This window comes from Cyrtonyx montezumae, unplaced genomic scaffold (genome assembly GCF_038088225.1).
Source record: "Cyrtonyx montezumae isolate F1298 unplaced genomic scaffold, pur_monq_1.0 scaffold_5, whole genome shotgun sequence".
In the NCBI taxonomy this organism is placed as follows: domain Eukaryota; kingdom Metazoa; phylum Chordata; class Aves; order Galliformes; family Odontophoridae; genus Cyrtonyx; species Cyrtonyx montezumae.
The window spans coordinates 18,118,910-18,142,223 of NW_027072056.1; the positions used below are offsets into that span (position 1 = coordinate 18,118,910).

A 23,314-nucleotide genomic window follows, 5' to 3' on the forward strand; every position below is an offset into this window, starting at 1 on the left:
TATCTTATTTACAAAAGTACAAGAAACTTAAGTGTACAATGTCAGCGAAGACCTTGGTTTCATTTTCACAAGATCCACTTAGGTGAGATTGGATAGACTGGGGGCAATACAGCACTTCTAATCCTTTAGCTATCAACAATGACAGTGCTTTCTGTAGGAAAGCACCACAATACACAACATTTCTCAGCACTAAAAAAAAAAACCAACAAAACGATCAAACTCTCCCCTTTATCAATTAATTTCCATCTCAGAAGCCTGCTTACTTAGCATTGCTACAAAGGGTTCATTATCAGATGTTTTATACTGAGCTACATTTCTCTGCTTTAAAAGCTGACCCTGGTAGGGTAAGAGGTGTTTCATTTTCCTAACAAACACAGAGAATTTACATAAATAGCATGAATTACTAAATTAAAATGACGGTCCAACGTTTCATGCTACTCCTTGTGATAAAAACTTGTAGATAAATCAATATGGAATGATGCAACAACTGCAAAGAGCATTAAGATATTTTATAATCACACTTTAGAGATAATCACTATAATAATTTTTGCTTTAAAAAAATAGTCCCTGATAGCATGGGAATATCAAATCCCTGGGGATAACTCTAAAAAAAGCTGAGCAAACACTGCTTCATGACTCTTCCCCAAGTCAACAGAGCTCATGGAAAGATATCACGATAATCCAAGCCACTCCCCACTGAGCACACTTTCTACAGCAAGCATAGCAAAAGCTGGACACACAATAATACTGCAGACCCTTAAACTCACAAAAAAGGGAAACTGAATGGCGTTCTTGTAACAGGCAGCTAATGCCTTTTTCCTACAGGGCAAAGACTGATTTTGCTTGTGGATCCAATATACATACATATATATATATGTATGTTTGTACATATGTATATGTGTGTATACACACACACACAGTCCTTGCTTTCACTTTACCATCAACAATTCGGATTTACCACAGATTTCCTTTAAGATTCTGGTTTGCTATCACTTCAGATTCAACAAAGTTTTGGTAACATTAGACGTTCAATTTAGCTATTTAGCTATAGGATTATGAAAGAAAACTGTAAAAGAAATGGATTTAATGTAGGAAAAAAGGTGTCAATCCAATTTACTTCAGTAGGCTCTGAGAGCTTTTAAATCATGCCTTCAGATTTACAGATGTGCTAAGCATATATTAACTTCTGATTTAAATGTAGAAGTTTAGAAATGCATTCTAAAGTAAGAAGTTAAGGTAATCCTCTTTCTTGTAGGATTTTCTGTTTACAATTTGGGTACATCTGATAGAAAAAGACTACGTGCAGATGTGATCGTTTGAAAGCAACAGAAAAGGAACCTATTACTGATAGTAACTTTCTAAAAACAAACAATGGGTTTATTTTGCTCCTGGAAACAACACTGAATAGATATTCTTGAGTTTTTGACAGAACAATTTTATTTTTTTTTAATTGCTGTTATGTAATCTAATTTTTTCTGGAAATAATTATTATGGACATAGACTTCTACACAGACTAAGCACAATGAGCTCTTCATTTAAATGAATGAATTGAGTATTCAGCTTTATGCTGTCAGACAGATAAAAAACAGTGTTAATGTTTCAATATAAAGTAGTGGAAACAACTTTGCAATCATGATCATCTGTAAATTAAAAACATGTGCACGTAAGGATATAATTCACTGCAGTTTTGGGTGGGGTTACACACACACACAGCTCATACTGAGCTATGTTGTGTCCTCAGCTGGAACTGCTTGCATAGAAGTTACAGGACTTGTCCTGTGCCCTTTGTCTGTCCCTGCAGGTCATAGCCTTTGAATTCATCCCAACCCATGGCACACTGCTGTAGTGCTTCTCAGATTTCTAGCAGGCCACAGCTTTTCTTTTAGCAAATTGTGGCCATTCTCTGTGTAAAGGAGAAACAGAAAACACTTCCTGACACTAGTGGTTTAAGTTCCACAGTGGGATACCCAAATTCAAGGTAAAGAGCTATAACTTTACAAGTTAGCTTTGAACTATCAAGACTAAATCTAGTTCCCCGTGCATCATCCAGGGAGCTAAAAAAGGAACTTGCAGAGAGTACAGTCAGTGCAGCCAACAGGTAAATCTAATACCCAAACATAAACCCTTCCACCTGTAAACACCATGGATGTCAGCAACCAAACCTCTTCAAATGATAACAGGTGCTCAGATAGCTGGCTCATACAGACAGACAGGGTGACTCCCACATCATCAAATCTTCACATGAATCCCACTCCAACTTCCAGAAATTGGGATTAGGCAGAGAAGGGGCAGGAGGGGATGTACCCATCCCTCACATGAAACCTAGAATTAATTATGGTTTTGTTTCTTAGAGAAGTATGAAATTGCTTGTATTAAAACTATCCAGTTCATTGCTAATTTGTGCATGGAGTTCATTTCACGCAGGCCAGAAGAGCTGAATTTATACATTCAACACACTGTGCACTGCATTTATATAATAATCTGAAATACTATTGTCTTGAATATTAGCGCACAACACTGAAAGCACAGATGGGTGATTCACATGAATATGTGTCATATCCAAAATTTACTGAACCCTTAAAAGTCTTCCAACTAGTTGCATCTGTCATCTTTTCTATGTCAAATAATAAGCTGTAGAGCCTATTCCAGGTTTCAGGCTTGAATTAAAGGTCCCAAAGATTGCCTTGCCATCATCCTTTAAAAACGAATCCATTACTGGAACCCATGAATGGAGAACAAGTTATCTAGAAACCTGTACCATTTTGGTAGCAAGATGCTCTATTTACTTCTCTCTTTACAACCACTAAGGACCAAAAAAAAAAAAAAAAAAAACACCCCTTACTTTATAGCCACCTACTAAAATTTCTCACTGCAGAAATGTTCCAATCTCCATTTGCTAAAAATTTGCCCCAATGTTTCATTTTAGCTTTGAATTTTAATTTTCTTAAAGAGAAAATTATACATTAAATGGACCACAGCTGTCTGGAAAGTATGTATTTGACAGGCATACAGTGCTAATTTGGAAAATGAATATCATTTACTTGATGAGTCACAATGAATATCCGTAAATGTCTAAGTTCTTTACTAGAGACTGGTCTTAGAAGTGTTGTTACATAGAAGTCATACTTAAACATGGAAACAGTTCCCACAGAACTGAGGCCAAAGCTAACAGCTCCCACTTTCCTTACTGATTTTATGCTTTTCTTGCATGATGAAGTCCAGAAGTGAGATACTGTCAAAGAGTTCAAATTGTGAACGCAACAGAGACTTTCTCCATTTTATCTGTTTTGCAGAAGAGAAATCCCAAGGCATGGCAGCAGATGGCCTCTTGCTGCAGATGAAATAATAGTTCCATTAAAGCCAGGCACTTGGGCAGTGGCCTGGCCCTGAGCAATAGGAATGGTTCTGGCACCGTGTGCCATGCCCCCAGCTGCTCTCTCCTCATGCCCCTTAAACATCTACTTGCCCAGTTCCGTGGCAGGAGAAAACATGGATATTGTGTGTCACAGAGAAGGTGGAGTGGGCAGAGTAAGAAGCAAGAGAACACATGGACAAGACTGCACCTGTGCCTTCGATAGGGAGCAACTACCTGACAAGTCAGTACTTGGTGGGTCGTTTATTGAATGATTCTGGCAGCACCAGGGACCTTTGGGACTCTGAGGCTTCAATATAAGGAAAAAGAGAACATTCTGCATAACATCACCTGTTCCTTAAAGTAATTTTCATTAATAAAGATATCGGAATAATTAGCATAGTGCCAGAAACATCTCAGATGCAAAGCTACAAATTCTGTTGACAGTATTAAGTTTAATCAAACTCTCATTAATTCACTAATAATGAATTTAAAACTGAGATTGTAACCAGTGAAATCTCAGCTTCTAGAAATACACTAGAGACAGAATATAGTACCGACCCATAACAAACACATACTCGTCTCCTGTTTGATAATATAAAAGGTGGAAGTGATTAAAAAAAAAAAGTGTGCTTATCACCAGTAGATAGGCCATCAATCTGTTCTAAAATCTTTCTTCCTTGAGTTTTCAAAACAAATGAAATAATTCACGCACCTCATACTCAAGGCATTTCCATGAGCAGTTTCCCATAGAAAGTAAAATAATACCACCCCGTCTACCTTAGAAAATACGTGACAGATCAATTCCTTAATTTTTAACTGTAATGACAGATATAATCAGAACTAAGTTTGTTGATGTAGCAAATCTGAAAACAAACAAGAGCACTAGCTGGTACTTTAAAACCTTTGCAGCATCATGTAGCACCTATATTATAAAGACGTGTTCATTTGTGGGTTTTTTAGTGGTTTATTCTCAGCATCCAAAACCCTAGATCCATTTTAGTAAACCTTGATTCCCTGATTATGTGGAACACTCCCAAGTAACTGAATACAAATGCAGTATTTTCTAAAAATGAAAATAAAGTCAGAAAGCCAGAGCAAGGCCTGCATTACAAAAGCAAGTTCAGTTATGCCCTACTTTACAAACAGAAGAGAGATTCACGTGGTTCATAAGCCCTTGGTAGCCTTCTGTAAAAAGGATGAACTTGTTTTTGTGTCTTCTGAAATATCGACCCCAGGTCAATACTGTGCCATTAAAAATAAGTAGCTCACACAGCTCTCAAAGATGTCTGAGATCTTTAGAAATATCACAAGTACTCACACAAATTTTTCAGAAGCAGTTGCAGCATTTTGTTTTTGGAAGACTTAAAGGATAAGAGTAACTTTAGATGTAGGTTTCTTTCAGCTTTGGAAGATGAAAGGGATTAATGGAGGGTCACAAGAGAAGGATGGAGGAAGTGGAAATAAGAGGAGAGTGCTACGGGATGTAGGTTATCCTCTCCCTAGGCAGTGGTTAGAGGTATCTGAGAGAAAAAAGGGATTGACTTCTTGTTGCATATTATTCCTAAAGAAGGATGAGTATAGTGCAAATGGGATTTTCTTACCCTCTTTGTAAGAAGAATACTAAAGTCATGATGTTCTTTATACAGAATTGGATTTAGTGAAAAACTCTTAGCTCCTTCAAGTTGAGAATTACTGTGGAGGCTACAAAGGACTGCACAGGTCCCCTGTTTTATTAGATTTTTAAGAAAGCTGAAAAAAAAAAAAAAAACACAACCCATGTTCCGTGCAGTTACATGCCAGTGCAGATCTTTGCACAAGGGCAGTGATACACATTGTGCTGCTCTGCTGCTGCACAGACAGAAAAAATTTCATACTTCCAAGAGACAACCCATTACCCCTTGAGTATATCAAATAATGTGCACACTACTACAACAGAAAAGGTTTAATTTCATTCGTAAGCATGTCTTAAAATGTAAGAAACTATGCACTTGGTGATTTTTTTTTTGTTCTAAATTCTGAAAAATATATTGAGGACAAAACCATAGTTCAAAGTTTTGTTAATACATCCACACAGTGTCACAGGTACTGAGAAATGCTACTCCACACTCCCTCTGGAAAACACAGACATGCATTTGCTAAGAAAGAAGGAGGCAGACCTCTAGCCCTGCAGAGCATTTAATGAAGTAGTACTGGGGCAGTGTGTATGTTTCTGAACGTCAGGTTATGGGAACAGATGCAACAGATGGCAATAGGTATGATTCAGGTCCTGTGAATGTACAGCATCATACAAGAAAGCTAAAATTAATTTCCAGACTTCAGAAAACAGGAAGCTAAACACATGTAACAGATGAAAGACAGCTATGCCAGACAGCTATTTGAGATTAAGGCCTATATTCCAGCATAGTATGGCATGAATGGAGAAACAAGGAGGACCTACTGCAGAAGAGATATAACTGAAGACAGAACTCAAGCTTAACTTAAGGAGACTTAAGCATAACTCTCCTGCAGTATGGTCAGAAGTAGAAGCTTTGGCAGCTTTTAAAGGCTGAGCAGAGGGAAAAGGAAGTCAGAGGTTGAACTACTGTGCAAACTTAACATCAATTGTAATTTATAGGGTTATATAGTCTCAGAGCCTTCTGAGATCTGAGCTAGAACTAGTAGGGAACATTTTCAGAGACACAGAAGGTAGCTGAGCAATGTCTTTTGATAACCACTTCTTCCTGCCTTCCATTTCTTGTGTTTATTACTGTTTTTACACTCATGTGAACAAGTACTTCTTGTAAATGAATGAATTTACAGTCAAAATTCATCTATGACATAGAGGTGATTTTGCATTTCCATTTGGGAGAATGAGAACAAACCAATGTTGGAACGGTTTACTTGAGGTTGCATAGGAAGTCCGCTGCAAAGCTGGCTTTTTATCTCATTTTGTGTTCTTCCTCACTAAGCCTGAATACACTTGAAGCACTGAGAAGCATTTTATCCACTGTGTGACTTGCAAAAAGCCTTCAGGAATATTAACAGTGTATTATTTCTATACAATTCCAAGGGAAAAAGAAAGTGGGCTACTCTGGTCATTAACGACCACATTTTGATGGTTTCAAGTACAAGCATTCAACACAGGTTCCCCCCACCATACTGCATCAGCATCTTAATGCAACTGCTGTTCCAGTTTCTTATTCCTGCTTCCTGCACCAAGGAAGAGAATATATCTTCTTTCACAGCCATCTGCAGTGACATTTGACATTTTCTGCATTTTTGTGACCTCGTGAAAAGTAACTTTGTGATTAACACAAAAATAAAAGACAGACCTCAGCAAGAAATGATAATCTAAGTGGTTTCTTTTGAAATCTCACAATTTAACCTCCATTATAAAGATTCTCAAAGTAAAATTAGGTTTCTCATATCCACTGGAGGTAGATGACCTTTATCTTTTTTTCTGCTGTTAATTGCTTTCTTCATCTTTGTGACTTCAATTCTATGAATCCTTTTTCAACAGTGAAAATATTAAAAACCCTCTAGTTTTCTTTTCCTATTTCCCCAAATGGGAAATTATTAAACTACTGAAAAGGTAAACATCCAAATACGACATATACTGCTTCATTTCCCTTCAGAGTTTGTGAAAATACTTTCTCCACTTGCTTTTAGTGACAGCTACTCAGCACAGTAATCTCAGTCGGTATGAATAAAACCCTTTATTACACAGCACACCACAAACAACATCTGCTGCTGTGCATGGGGTAAGCATGAAAGATCTCTACCCTTAACATCCCTGTTGGGACTCATTGTGTAGGCTTTAAGGCATGTGTAATGAGAGTGCAAACCAACTGCTGACTTATGTACAATGATAAATTAAGCACATTTTGTACCTTTTCACTTTTGTCTCTTTTATGACACTTTTTTTCAAATATATTTTCTGTCATTTACCCATGACATAGTACAGCAATATCCTACTTGAAACTGCAGATTCTTTGGCTAAGACAAAGCACCGAATGCTTTTGTGATCTGACATGCATTCCACTGGGGACAATATCATGCATGTGCCTCATACACGTGGTCTCACAGGTCATTTCTATTTCTCATTTTGATGAGATGGCAGCGGATTTGTTCCGCTAAAAAACACAGCTTCAGTTTAATATGTCACTACAGTTAGGAAAAAAAAACACCTCTATAAAAAAAACAAAACAAAAACAACAACTACTTGAGCAAAGCCAGGTCTACCCCTCTATCTGAATGTGGGCTCTCCAGACTCACGTGTGTTAGACAGATGATACTGCAGGGGGACACTTCCCTCTCTCATTCTGTCATGCCCTAAACCTCCCACACTTGGGTCCCAGCAGTCTCCCTACATTGGTATCTGCATTCTTTGTAAAGATCTGAAGTAAGAAAGCTTGTATTTTTCTCCTGCTGACTGAAGACTATTTTGAAAGACTTGCTGAGGAAAAGCTATTGTAAAGTTTCTGAGTCGCTGTGAACCATCACAGTGAAGGAGACTTAAAGCAAAACCTCCAGCTTTCCTGAAAATAGGCTATTTGCAATAAGGGATGCACCTAAAAAAAACAAAGAAAGTATCTCCTCCTTCCCCATCCCATCAAGGCAAAGTAATACTCTGCTAGAGTCTAATCATGCATTCAAACACTTATTTCAAATACTGCATCTGACAATCACACCTGATAATGGTAAAACTCATTTTAAGTGTGCAAAAATGTCTGTCTTCATGATTCTGTCATGTAAATCACCCTGCATTCTTCTTACACCTCCTCCTTTATTTCCACTTGTATCTTTCCAAATTTCTGCTCGTCTCTTTTTAAAGCCTTTTTACATGCTATTTGCATTCCAAGTAAAAATCCTTTCTCCACCTTATAGAAAATTCTGCTAAAAGTAAGGTTTCTGACAGCTGCCTCCCTTCCACCTGCTTCTTAATCTGAGCACTGTTCTGAATACAGCAGAAAATGGCCTTGTATTCATGGTTATTTTTCTTAATACTTGAATTGTTCTTTTACCTGTATGTTCAGGGCATGGTATCACTTCAATCCAAATCTCACCAGTTTTTTTTTTATTTTTTATTTTTTGGAGGTGGGGGGGAGTGGGGGGTGTTCCTCCTTCTTGCCTAGGAGTCTTTGCTGCTATCCATCTCTTTTGGAAAATCTTTGTGGCTAATCTTCATGTGTTACCTAACTTTTGAAGAGCATAACACAACTAAGATGAGTACATGCAAGTATTTGCAGTGTTCCCTGAAAGGGTAAATACAACAGGGTAGAATGAGGAGTTAAATCCAGACCTTTATCTTCACAGTTCAGAATATAATCCTGGCAACTGACATTTAACATTTAATTCACCATTACAGTTAGTAAATCATCTTCAAACAAATATCCCTCTGGTGATCCCCATGTTATGTAGTTATTTCTTCTCCTTCCCATCCCCATAACTGTCTGCACTCTCATCATTTAAGCTGATTTTTAAAGTTCTTCCTAAGGATTTCTGGAAGGTTTTGTCTATCCTTTGCATCTTGGTGCAATTTCATATACCACTAGAGAGTAAATATTCCATATATATACATGGAAGGAAGAAACAGCAGCTATGTTTATTCTTCTGAATCCATCACAGTTGCCTATAACTCCTGGTGATTTAATCTATTGTATGATTTCATTGATTTCACACAGTAGAATGCTTTTCTATACCTTTATCAGAAGGGGAGTGCCAAAGCTTTCACAAAATCCAGTGTAAATGGGTCACTATCACCAGTCAGTCACCTAAAGAAAAATAATAGTCCAACTGAACTCCTACTCCTCTTATTCGTTCCACTTTCACCCTATTGAGTGTATAAAAGTAATTTTCAATGAAGCTAATCCTAAACCAGTAAAAAAAATAAATCTCTAAACCTACTCAAGTTTCATTTATCTCATCCATCACGATTAAAGGATTTCTCTTCACTGTTGTGTTAGAGGATCCTGCCTGCATGTTCTCTCAAACCAAATTCCCATCCACACAACAGAAGCCTGAATTCAGGCATAGAGCTAACTGCAGCATTCTTGTTGCTCCTTTTACGTACTGCTTAACACTACAGTATTATTTTGCTTACTGCAAAATAAAAATTCACACACTCTGCACTGAATCATGCTAAACCTCTCAGATACAAATAATCCTCTCACAGCTCTTCAATATCTCCTCATGGCTTCCAAAAGACAAGTTTTCCTGTGGTTCCCTGGTAAAGAACAGACCATCTCAGTTACCATTTCCCTAGGAGCTGTGAAGGTGACCTATGACATCCTACAGACACAAGTGTCAACAGCATCAGCACAGGGATTTGGAACAGGTGTCAGGGTGGCTTCTCTGCATAGCTGCCAAAGCAGGAATCCACATAAAGGCCCATCACTGAAAGTCCCTCCTGCTCAGAAGACTTCTGCCGAGCCCGACAAGACTGCAAGGGGAACAGATGCACACTGCTTCCTCTCTGAAACAAAGCCGCTGAGTGACAACTGGCCTGCCAGCCTGCAGACTGCATAAACCTTCTCTTGAATCACTAATCCATTACCATCAGCCATTTGATGCAACTGTTTGGAGCTGCAGATATGTTTCTAAGGCAGACATCTAAGGTTATAAGAGAAACAGGGCAACTACTGTACCGAAAAAAAAGGAGTGTCTATTGAATAAATAAGTTGGTTAACCATGACAGAAATATTTCATCTGTGATTACTGTGAGCAAAGATTGAGGTTCATGACAACTGTTACTTTCCTCTCTCCTCCTAGCATTAAATTACCAGTCATGCTCACTTGTATTCAATTGGTTCTTTTTCCCTCCAGAACCTTATCATGAATTCTTTATCATGTATTGCTTATAAAATATTTAAGAAGTATATAACCTTAACTACAAAGACATATTTCCCTCTAGCATACTTTTCACATCAAAAAGACCCAGAATCATTGAGTATGAACTTTACAATAAATTAACTAGAAACAATAATTAACTAGAAAAAAAAAGCATAAATAATCTTATTTAGCAGTCTTTAAAAGGAAGCTCTTAACACCAAAAATATAAGAAACATCCAAGCTGACAGGAGAAAAAGCCTAACACCACATATATCTATAAAGGTTCCTATGCCATAGGTCCCCCCCAAGGCAATATGCACCCACCAAGCAAAACTCAAGCTAAGAGTCATTGCCAAATTGCCTTTACAGTGGAAAGTAAGTATAAAAAGGATGCGCAGAGTCCTCTGCTAAAATCCAGCATTCCCTTGATGCCTCTGTGGCACCTGGGCTAAATCATACCATTTTTGTATGTGAATGAGAAGTTTCAATTAGTTCAGAACACAGCCACTGAATTCCATCAGACCAAAAGCTAACAGTGCATCATCCCTCTTCCCCTACGCTATTCCCCACATAGTATTCGGTCAAATTCAAGGTCTTGCTGATACACTTCAAAACCCTCTAAGGGACTGATTTAAAATCTTGTGAGCACCTCTCTTTACAACACCAACTTCCCAAAAGAAAAACGTTCTCCAAAAACTTTGAGGCTGTCATCCTCAAAGACAACACTTACGATTCCAGGAGACAGGGCTATTTCCACAAAGGACTCCAGTTTGAGTTCACATCAGAGGAGTGTACAATGACCATAAATACAATAAAGTAAAATTCCCTTCTGTAATTTAGTATCTTTAGAGGTAGAAGGAAAGTGCAGAGAAATTAAGTTTAAAAGCTATACAGCCCCAGATATTATGTGGAATGTTGCAGACCAGAAGGGTAGTTCGTGTTGTTAATCCTTGGACAACACAGATTCTACAGTGAAGATGCAGAACGCAGACAGTAGCAGGTTAAAAAACAAATGCATTTACAAGTGAAGCCATTCCATGTTAAACATCTTTTTTCAGATATGATAGGAAAAAAAAAACCACTGTTTTTGGCTTTTATCAACACAAACACGCAATCATTTGGAAAAAAAAAACACTAACAACACATCCATTTACACTTTCTGGGTCAGTTTGGTTCATGCTTTTACTTCTGATACTGAGACAAGTAAGCATCCAAAGCTGCTTGCCAGCTTAAAGGCTGCCCCTTTTAGCAATTAGATGGCCATGTAAGCAGAGGTTCACGTAACAGTGATCTAACATGGACAAGAACTGCACAGTGTGAAGGGGTTGACTTGAAACGGTGCAAACAGAGCACTTCAGAGTTATGCCTGTCTTTACCTTATCTCCCTTTCTCTGCCTCCTGCAGGAATCTTGTACAAAATCATTGAAGGATATTCTGTCCCATGTGTGCTGTAACACTGACCTAGCGCTGAATTAATAGATACGCAAGAGCTTTAGCTTCTATTTTCATTGATTTTATGGACTTAAGTTAAAACCATTTCATTATTTGAAGGTTTCTTTTTTAAGGTTATTTATTTAAGTGTATCTCAAGGATATAGCTGACAAGACACAGGAACACGGCTCATTAACATGCAATATTACATTAATTAGAACCATTGATTCTTGTTTCATGTTATAATGATAATGTGCACCACAACTATTGCAGTGGATCTTACAGCAAAAGGGACAAGCACTTGATAATATATCAAAAGCTCATTTCCCATTTCAAATTAAGACACATCACGAACATTACACAACATCAGCTGTGTATGTTTTTCCTCACTGCTTGCTTCTTACTGTGACCCAACAAAAACCTTAAACACCATTCCCAGAAAATACCCACCAGCATATTTTACATCCTAGACCACAAAAGCCAGAACAAAGATGCTATGAGCTCCTTTACTCAAAACGGGCAAAATGACAAATGTATTGTGACACTCATTCTTTTCTTCATATAGGATAAATATGTAAGCTTATTACTGCTTTTGCTACTCTATTCTATCTCTACAAAATCATGAGGAAACATTCAATGTCAGGAACATTCAGTCAGATCGCTTTCAGCTGTCTGAGCTGCAATAGAAATAAGCCAAACTTGTTAAAAAACTCTGTGTACATGCGTGGTCGTCTCATCCATATATGCACAAACAGACTTGATGATGTCTGTGCCTGAGTGCCAGCAACTTGTTTTACCTCGACAACTGGAATGAGAAAATCTAACCGCAGGCTGTGCCTGAACCAAAGTTTGCACAGTAGCATGTGGGACGTGCTCCTGCCAGAAACTCACCTCTCCCCATAAGGCGATCAGGTAATACGATCATGACATACCATTTACCAGGCTATTTTGTCTGGTTAAGAGCTATTCACTTAGCTTCTGTAAGGTCAGATTTGAACTATCTGTGATGTAAAGTAGTTGGGGTATTGAAAATGAAAAGCTACAGCTTGAGCTCATGTCATTTTAGAGACTCAAAACCCCCCAAAATAATAGCAGAAAAAGAAGTTAAATGGTACCAGCCTCATGTGCATTCTGTATTTTTTGCTATGTGAAATACACAGATTCGTTCTGCTAAGCTGTATTTTGAGAATAATTTGAGCCAGCCTACTACTGATTTATATTAAAATACCATGAGCCTGTTCTTTTAAGCTGTTACATCTAGTTCTGATCAAGGAACATTAACTTCACATTATATTTGGGTGTACTTTGGAGCTTTTGTGCCCCAGACTGTGCAACACAGACTTGGAATGAACATGGAGATGAGCCAGGATCAAGAAATTGCTGAAATACTATTAATCATCATTATCAAGGTCAACGTGAGTTGTTTGAGCCCTGAAACCAGTGTTATCTCTGTGATGATCAGATTTAAGTAATTGGAGGTTTCTGAGGAGAGGTAGAAGCTTTTAATAGAACTACAATCCAGCCAGGAAATAAAGGTAGAGGGCGAAATAATAATAATAAAAAAAGTAGTTTGGTAGAACTGATTAATGCCATTGAAGTGAACCAAATGAAGTACTTTCCAACTTCATCTTTGCATGGATTTAGGTGTTACTTTGACCTGTGGAAAGGACACCTGCATGAAATCATGTATTTTCCATACTACATCAGAAGATAAATGACATATCAACTAGAATCATCAGAATAGCCTGGTATTTTAGTGATCATATATCACTTCATAAACTTACAAGAAATAGAAGGAAGGAGTGAAGAAATAAAGCAATGAAGTAAAACTTGCAGCTTTCGTTTCCTGAACTATTCTGGTGTTCTCCTACAGACCCCTTTTTCTTACAGGACTCTCTAGCATGGAAATGTTGTGGTAAATTGATAGCAGTCACAAATACTAAATGCAGACTCAAGCTTTGAAAAGATATGCAGAAACAAATGACCCCACATTTCATTTTACCACATTTGTCTTACATATTTGTGCTGACAAGAATCCAATGAACTAAAATGCTGTATATACATAGTCTGAAACCATTTAAAAATAATAAATACAGAACTGACACTTCCAGTATTTTGCATATAAATCTTACCCAGATGGCAAATGAACTGCATGTCAAGTTGTATTTGAGTCTAAATCAAAGCTCACCCCTCATCATTTGAATTGAGAACAAAATCTGCATAGGATATAATTTTGATCGTAAAGATCTCGAGCCATAGCAGTCATACAGTCTGTTCCTGCTTCTATCTGTTTTTCCACCTTTTAACTCCTCTGATGTTTTCCCAGCACAGAACACCAGAAGAAGCTAGAACAGATTGCTTTGCTTTTCAGTGAACACACATACAGTTTTGTTTCATAGGAAGCACATTATGAAAATCAGTTAATGTGGTGGGGAATAATACAATATTCTCCAGCCGAATTCCTAGTATCACCTAATTAATCAACTGCGTATCACACGCTAATTAATAATGCTCATTCCAGCTACTGCAGTATGAACACATTACACATCCATTAGTCTAACATCCAAGGTTCACTTTAAAAACCAAGGCAGCATGAAAGCACACTGCATTTACCTACACTGCTAGTCATCCTATATAAAGAACAACATGTACAGAACTCTGTGACTGAATGGTATTTTCTCTTTCCCGTGGGCTTTGACTTTTTTTTCCTTCAAAGTTCAGTTTTTCATTTCACAATCGGTGAAGACAAGTGTTTTTCAAACCATTATCTGATTATTTCTCCTCCCCACCCTCCACTGCTACACGCACCTCTCTGTGACGACTGTAATTCTGGGCCTGCAAACACAAGCCAACAAATAATTACAAAACATACTAAAACACAGCACTCTGCTATTAGCCATCCCTTCATACATGTCAGTCCAATAGGTCAGAGTATGAAGTGGTACTCATTACTAATAAAAAATACCTCAGTTTCTGGCTGTTGCACCTCGGTAAAGGTAGCTCTCCAAACCCCTGCCAGCAGAACAGCAGCTGGGGCCTATGACTAGACTCTACTACTAGGGTAAAAAATTAAATGGCAGTTATGTCTTTCTAATTTTATGAGTCAGTAACCAATGTTAAATTTAGCTCCCCCCTGTGCTAAGCCCCCATGTTAGAGGGCATCTCTCCTGCATAGGAAGAGGATGGCAGAGGAATCCCTGCGTAACAGCGTAGCAAAGACCATTTAAAACAGGAGGTTTGGTAAAGGTTCAGCAGATGCAAGTGAGAAACAATCCTAAAATGTGTGCTTGGAGCCTATCATCATTGCTGAGAGGATGACAAAGGTCAGTGCATGCAGTAAGCCCAGCCCAGCACCCTCAGGGAGCCTGAGTCACGCAGTGTGACAAACCCTCCTGAGCAGTCTGAGTCACCACAGAGGTGGAGGGAATTTCTGAGCACATGGTTAGGTATTCTGGAACAGACAACTCAGTTAAGGTTGATGAGTCCTCAAGATAACAGCGAACAGCAAGAGGGAGCAAACTCATCCATTACACAGTGGTGAGGAGCTGACGTTTGGGGAGTTCATTAAAGCGCTGAATAAAGCTGTGATGTCCTCCCAATCCTCCCATGAATTCTGACCTGTCAGTGGTTTCACAGCCACACAAGAAAAGCTAGATTCAAAACTGAGCTTTCTCTTTCCACAGTGTTAGCTCACTGAATCATCCAAGCTCTGCAGCATCTTCAGTCTCAATTAACAAACGGTGCACCTCAGAACAGTACATTTTTTGTGGATGTGATGAATGCTGCAACAGCAGTCTGCAATTATATCGTTAAAACACATCCCTCCACTCACTAAGCAACTAGTTTTAAAAACGAATTAAAACAACATAAACAACCATAACAGTTCTGAAAATTTTGTGGTATTATTTATAACCCATCAGAAAATGACTCATCTTTACGTTCTTATCACCCCTACCCTCCAAGCACTTGGCCTAACTGGAAGCTTTATCAGCAGGGCACTGCAATAAGGGATGTGACAGGACAAGTATAGGGAAAGGCCTTGGAAATCTGCTGGTAGCATACACCTTTTGGACACTGTATGCAATCTAGGATCATGTAAACAAAGACTATACTTCTCACTTCAGAAATAATTTTAAGAGCTAGACAAAAGTCAGTACTAGCAAACAGATTAAAGTCCATAAGAAGAAAGGGAAACAATCAATAGAAAGGGAAAATTCCACATCTGTTTGGCCCACGGTAGCTGGGCTGTTACAGTCCAGTATGCAATAATCGAAGGTCATGAGTGCAAATCCCCCACTGCTTTTAGTTCACAGCTAAACCAAAACAAAAGTAGGTGATAAACAGTTCTTGATTGTTTCTGTCAATCATTTTTTCCAGATAAAATGAGAAAAAACATACAGGGTTAACTGAGAAAGCAGGGTTGGAGCTCCTTTGATATAAATGGGAATTGAACTCATGGGACCGCGCTGCTAAGAAAGACTTTGCAACATTTTCATCTTTTCCAGGACTCCTCTCTGCCTCAAATTCTCTAGGCATCATGCAAAGCCCACATTTATTCACTGGCATTTAGGGAGTGAACCAAACTCACTGAAGTCAATAGGAACCTTTTCATTGACTTTAGTGACCTTTACATCAGCTTTTAAAAAAGAGACAGACAGCACAGGCATGGACAGAAGATGTAACAAAGATTCCCAATTCGGTGCAGGCCATGGCTATTGTGTTTTACTTGTAAAGGATCTGTAACATGGAATTCTCTTGAGCGTTACATGGAAAAAAAAATAATTGTCTTCCTTTACTGTGGGAGATGTTATGACCATTAGGCAGACGCCTGATGAAGAAAATAAAAATGCATTAATCCTAGACAAATCCTGGAAAAGGGGACCCCACATCCAGTACATCTTACTGTTACTGAGCATTCTTATTTTTTTCCACTTTAGCTAATCCAGTGAGATAAAATACTTACTTGAATTTCACATGCAAAAGCTTGCCATATTTAAAATTAAAGTGACCAACAAAAGAACGATAGCGTGTCGGAATAACACAGTTTCATAGAGAAGGTCTAAAGTCAAAAATAGAAAAAAACAGATTTGTTTTGAATGATTACACAAGACATGTACAGTCCTGGTCGTTCAGCCCATTTTGGTCAGCTGATACATTCTGAAGATTAACAGACCAAATTTAGACCCTCAGAACCAATAGGCAAAATTCTAGTACCAATGTAGAGCATACTATTTGCTAGTATGTCGCCTTGTACAGCGCAAAGCACGTGCTCACAAAACGTACTGGTCTTCTTCCATCCTAAAGGATGTAATCAGTTCGACACTGAACGATATCCCTTTGTCTCTAAGCACATCTTCATGACAAGAATAGGTGTCATTTTGGAAATAGTTGGCAGGAACTAATTTTGGCCTGTTTTAGGTTTTTTTGTTTGTTTTACCTCACACTGATTATTGCTCATGCTATTTAGGGAAAAAAATACTTGCAGTCTTTACACTCAATGATAACGAGAAACCTTTTCTATGTTAAACATTCTATACTGACAGATGTTTATCCCACCCAAACTTTAGCAGGTAAGCCACAAGAATCAGGTCATTCAGCCACTCTGAGCAGCAAATGCCAAAGCTGCACAAGCAATGCAGCAATTTACTTCCCACTTAATAAAAGCACTGTTGAGAGCCTGTCGTAATGGTTTAGTTTAAGTTCTTGGAAAAATTAATATTTCAAGTTATTTTCTCACATGATTTATTACAGGAAACTACCCTGAACAAACACAGAAATGGATGCCCTGTAATTTTTACAGGCTTTTTTGATGTCTTTTTCTCTTTGACCCTCTGGCCCTTGGTTTCAGATACAAATGCTAACTGTATATTGACAGCTTCAGGGACAAAGACCGAGAGGCATACAGTGACAGACAGTAATCTAGAATTGCAAGTCACATGCATACCCCAGCCAAGCAAACAGGCCCCTTGCACACATTAAGACAGAGCACATCTCCTTGAACCAGAAAAGGTGACCACAGAAGTCACAGATTTTTAAGAAAACACATTATCATTCAAAGAGAATTGTAAGTAATGAGATTAAAAGCTTTACCATTAGCACGTATCTGCATGTTGGACTCCTGGGGGAGTCCACACAGAGCACTTCCTAATTCATCTTTCTTCACTCCCCCAATTGCGTGTCTTACGCAGTAGAGACTTCTCATTAATTTCCCTTTCTATTGCCCTATCAGTCTCCTCAGTACCTTTTTGCACCCTGCTTACTAGTAACACTTCCTTTTTCCATCCAATTCCCATGCTTCTCCTGCTGTACCCTTGCATGTTTTGCACCTGTCACTTTTCACGACGTGCTTTCCCACTTGCTTCCTTCTTTAACTCATTTGTCTCCTTTACTCTTCTCAGTTACCAGAATAATAATTTCTTTTATCCTTCCCCTTCAGTCAATTTAATTGATCAGTTTTAAGGTATGCAGCAGTATGTGTATGGTGACAGAGTGCCAAGGTTGAAAAAAAACCAAACTCCAGTATCTTTCAACACCTGCAGTCAGTGACAAAGATCAGTAGTACCAGTCCAATAGCATAGAGTCCACAGATCTGTTTGGCACATGTGAAGATCTTGATTTCTTTGCTTTTTCTTTTCTTCAACAGCAGCAGTAGTACTGAAGTATTACTACTATTAAGCATCCAACATTTTTGTTTTAGAGTATCCAGAAGAAAAAAAAAGAGAACCCCTGAAGTCTTACTTATACTATTTCCCACATGCCTTTCCAGAACCTGAAAGCTCGAGTTCCTATCAAACTCATTCTCCATGGCACAAAATTCTTTGCAGCTCCTTAAAGCTTCATTAACGATCAAGCACTTCTGCTATTTGCCTTTTTGCCCCTCACTTCCATTAGGCATTTAAAACAGACAGCTGGTTTATTTCCCAGTAACTGCTTCTGTAGTCTCTTCATGGCAAAGAACCATTTTCAGTTATAGACTGAGAGAAGTCAAATAATTCTCATTGTTTGCCATGATGTCTACAGACTTCCAGCACCTTAAGACCAGAGGAGGAATAAATAAATCTCTAGAAACCAGAAGGGTAAATTAATTGAAAAAAGCAATAATTATGAAACTGTTGGATACAAATAAATATACCGTCATTTAATGGAGTGATGTTGAATAAATATTTGCAGAATTATAGAGTCCAGCATGCATTTTGAAAGAAGTGCTTGCTTCAGCACTTATAAAAACCTTTTTGTAGTGCTTTTTGTCCAGAGTTTTCATTTATATTTTGTACAGCTCTGCCCATTCCACAGCCTGACATTCAATTACAAATACTCACGAAACCTTTCCTTCCATGTGAAAAGTTCCTTGTCCACAAGGGCTTTGACAAAATGACAGAGGGTGCCCATGATTTTGCCTGTCTTATTAAATCTTGAACTAATGTAAGCAAACGTCGTCAGCTGTCAGGATAAACTGCTCCATTTCAATGCCACTGCTGGAAGCTGGCTACCCAGGCAGCGCACGGACCTTTCAGCCTCTTGACCGTACATTGTTAACAGGCTGACCTAGATCAGCAGTTTTCTTTACTTTTGGGATCCTAGAAAATAACAGCCTCACTGCTCTTGTTCCTGTTTGTTGAGACTTTAAAACGTTAAAGGTTTTTACATTACAAAGACTGCAGTCTCTAATTGTGCCAGACAACCTAAAACACGCATCTGCTCAACATTTATGAATGCAATGGCATGTTAATAAGGAAAAAAGCTATTGAAAAAAACTCTTGCAATTGTAAGATCTTTCCTCCAGCAATTCACCAGTGATTGTCATCTAGAAGCCTTATAAAAACAGACTTTTGTCAGGAAAGCCCACAATTACTTGAAAACTGCTACTCTGAATGATCTAGGAATGTTTCTCATTGACTTTAATCCACTTTCAGGGGTATTTTTTTGTTTGCTGTACCCTTGCATTGAAGGTTACACCAAAATTTAATGAATCCTGGTACTTTTTATATGTACCTGTATATATTAATTTCCTTACAAGAATTATGCTATCACTTAACGATATGAAAGCATATGCAAATAGTAAGTAGATTAGATTTAGATAACTAAAAATGATCAATAAAGCAGGTTGTGGCACTGCAGTCTCGTGCTCAAATTTTACTGAGCACTCCAATCTACATGTTGTCATCATTAGAGCTAATATTTACAGGCTCCAATCACACTAAACGAGCATGTCCTTAATTTCTGTAGTTTTTATGCAGTTGCTCTCTAATTTCTGCTTCTTCACGCATGGCTAGCAGTTGTTTTCTTTGCTACTGAGACATAACCACCCATCCCAGCGAGGTATACTTATACCTCTTCCACATTGCTGATATGGACTAAGTACTCTTCACTCTTCCCTAGACTTTCTTGTTCTGTTTTACGTAGAAAAGAATAAATAGAGAGGATTAATAACATAAGCATGCTTATAATCACTAGCAAAACTACACAGCAGTCTGAGATATACAACAAAAGCAGAACATGAGGCGTATGTTTCAGCAAAAAAAAAAAAAACAGTTGAAGAATAACTGTTGAGATTATTATAAAATACATTTATACCTCACCTATGCTAAACTCTAAGCTATTGAAAACATCTCCTATGATGCTGATCAGATAGAAATATACTAATAAATGTAATAGTGTTACTATACTATATACACACAAATATCCATGCACTGTATCCTTGATACAGCTTGTTGTGTCCCAGTACTGCAACTGGATTCACAAGGGCAGACACTTGCACTGATTACAGACTCCCTCAGTCACAGTCTGTGTTAAAAACCTCTTAGAGCACTTTGTTTTAGAGCACATTCCAAAAGTAATAAGAACAATTGATGGCAATTACAGCAAATTTTGTAAGATGGTAAAAGAGACAAACAGAGAACATAAAGATAACAATTTATGGGCCAGATGAGAGTGCAGAACTCCCATTCTGCCACTGTGTCAGGAATGAAATTGATCTCCAGGACAGAAACTCTCATGTCAACCAGCTTATCTCAGCATTTTGTTGACAGCCAGCCCCGTGAACAAAAGCTTTGGTGCCCACTTTAGGACAAATCCATCCAGTCATTTTCCCAGCACGGGAGCAGGGGCTTTTTGACAGCCAGTGCTGAAATAGAAACAGAGATTCTCAAATGCAAATACATGAGAGCAGATTCTGACCACTGGAGATGACCAGCACAACCTACAGTTGAAAGGTTCAGGATAATCTGCTAAGGGAGGAGATCTGCTCCCGGGTCTCGTATAACAGCCCTGTTCTGCCTCTGGAGTCAGCCTGCACCAAAACTCCATGATACTAATATCCACTTTCATAATACATACGTAGTCTGCATATGCTTAGAGAAACAGGGTCTGGTTTTGCACGAGTACGTAAGTACAATATCCTCTGAAGCCAGACTTCTAATTACCACACTGCAAATCTGTTTCAGAACTCACTGAGATAACTAAAACCAGAAAAAGGAGCTCGTTTCCCTCATTCACAAAAATAAGGAATGGCACGTTGTTCTTTTCAATCAAAAATAATCACTAGCTCCATGTCTTTATTACATTGCTAAATCCAATGCTGGTGGCACTTCAAAGATGAGCAGACAGAGACGAGCACTAAGCACAACACCGGGTAGAACAGGAGCCACGCACTGACACCTAGCACAGATAATGCTGAGCCCTGCCACGGGGAGCAGCCAGGGCAAGAATAGCAATAGTTTGACAAAGCCATCGAAGAGAGACAAGGGATATCTTCACAGCAAGATCTCTGCACAGAGGAGATGAAGCAAAGAGATGGCCAAACACAGCCAAAAGCCTGGCAGGAGCTTGTCTCAACTCTGTAGCCATAATGATTGGGTAAATGTTCCTTCAAGGGATCCCAGACATGCAGGTGGCTTGAGTTTAGGTGGAAGAAATGAAATTGTTACCTCCTTTCAGCATTTATCAAGCCTCACCACTGCCAGTGGTGAAAGGGTTCTCTCCAATCACCAGACAAGAATTTCAATTTAGCAACTGAAGGGAAAACATGTTTGTTTGAACAGCTAATTTGTTCTTCTGAGGGCTGAAAGCCATCTCAAAAGTAGCTTTGTTTAGAGAACAAAACCACTACTATCAGTGGGGATGGAAAGTGCCATGGAACGTACCAACCCTGGAAGAGCATTAACCTGCCTACTTTGTGCTGTGTGCAAACAGCTCACTAAAATATCACTGATACATTAATCCAACCTTCGTGAGGTCTGGATAGCATCTGAGATGATTTCTGAGTGTGGAGATTTGCGGCAAGGAGAGATGGCCCGATGCACCAATGTGATTCAATTGACTTGAAGCAACCGTTTCTTTTCTCTGTTGCCATTTTAAAGGAGAAAAATATGAGGGAAGAAAAAAAAAAAGGGAACAGGAAAAAAGCCACAGGCCATCTCCTCTGCTCAGCTCAGGCTGCGTGCCTAAGGCTGACACACCTGGAGCAGCACTCACAGCATCACGTCAGGGCAGTCCTGATTGGCTTCTCTTTTTTCCCCACCCCTCCCGCAGGTGCCTCACGTGACGACTTGCATTCTGTTACACATCTCCGCCTATAAATCCATATTAAATATTTATTTCTCATCTTGCGCCGAGGCACGGCCTCCAAGCAGCATCGCCAGGTCGCCATGGCAACCGAGCGGGGACCGAGCGGCCGCTGCCGACGTGCAATGGGAAGCAATGAGCGGTCCCACCCCCCCAACGCTGCCGCTCAGCCGGAAGGATCGCGCCCTAACAAAAGCCCGCCGCAGGAGGGTCGGCCTACGTTTATTTTGATCCCCCCCCACACGTCTTTGCTGTTGTTTACAAGAAGTAATGACAAGAAAACGTCTTGCTCCGGAAAGTGGAAGACGGAGCAAGAAGCCTGCTCACCCTGAAAATTACTGGGATGCGAAGGCTTAAACTTGACACGCTGCTAATTCACACCCTTTAACTGCTCTTTGTAATCCAAGTAGCAGTGTAAACAAGAGAGATAATAAAACCTGATGAGAGATTAATGTCTGGCTGAAGTAGTAATTCCTTTTTTAAAGATACACAATCAACAGATTTATGACGTAGAGCGGAGGAGACACTGCAGTGCAATGGGTAATGACGTATGGCACCAACCCTGCGCAGCCAAACCAAACCTGGCTTTGTTCGAGCTAGAACACACAGAACCAGAAAGCATCAAAACTATGCAGAAGTTCTATGTATTTATTCGTAGCCTGTTCGAGAGATGCAGAGAGCTCTGAAAGCACTCAGGACACTTCTGAAATAAAGTACATTTTCTCAATGCAATTAAAGTAGGAAAAAAAAATCAGAATAGGTGTTTACATGCTGTCAAACTGTATGAGGCAGTCAGAGATGCTGGGGGAATGAGAAGCAGTTGTGCAAGGAGGACAGCAGCCACCAGCACAACCCATGCCAACACAGACAAGGCTGCAGTCACCATTCTGGGGCCTGCTGGGGCAGAAGGGCTCCAGCCACAGCCAGTCCCTGCTCTGTGCCAGAACCACTGGCACTGAGCAACTGGGAGCGTTGTGAAAAGTTCTGCAACACCTTATAGCAAATGGAAGTGTTTTCTCTGCAGAAAGCTCATCTCCCAGGAGAAGGACACAATCCCACAGGTGAATGACGAGTTGTACTAGTTCAGAGAGTCTTCCTGTAGGACACAAGGATGTTGAGAGGTTAAATGAGGTGCTGATAGCCAAATGCAGACCT

General features: G+C 39.1%; 1 protein-coding gene across 6 annotated transcripts in view; it reads right to left on the minus strand.

Moving 5' to 3' along the window:
- The window catches only part of NLGN1 (neuroligin 1), a 264,175-nt gene that overhangs the window by 185,272 nt on the left and 55,589 nt on the right, over positions 1-23,314 (minus strand). The window lies entirely within an intron of this gene.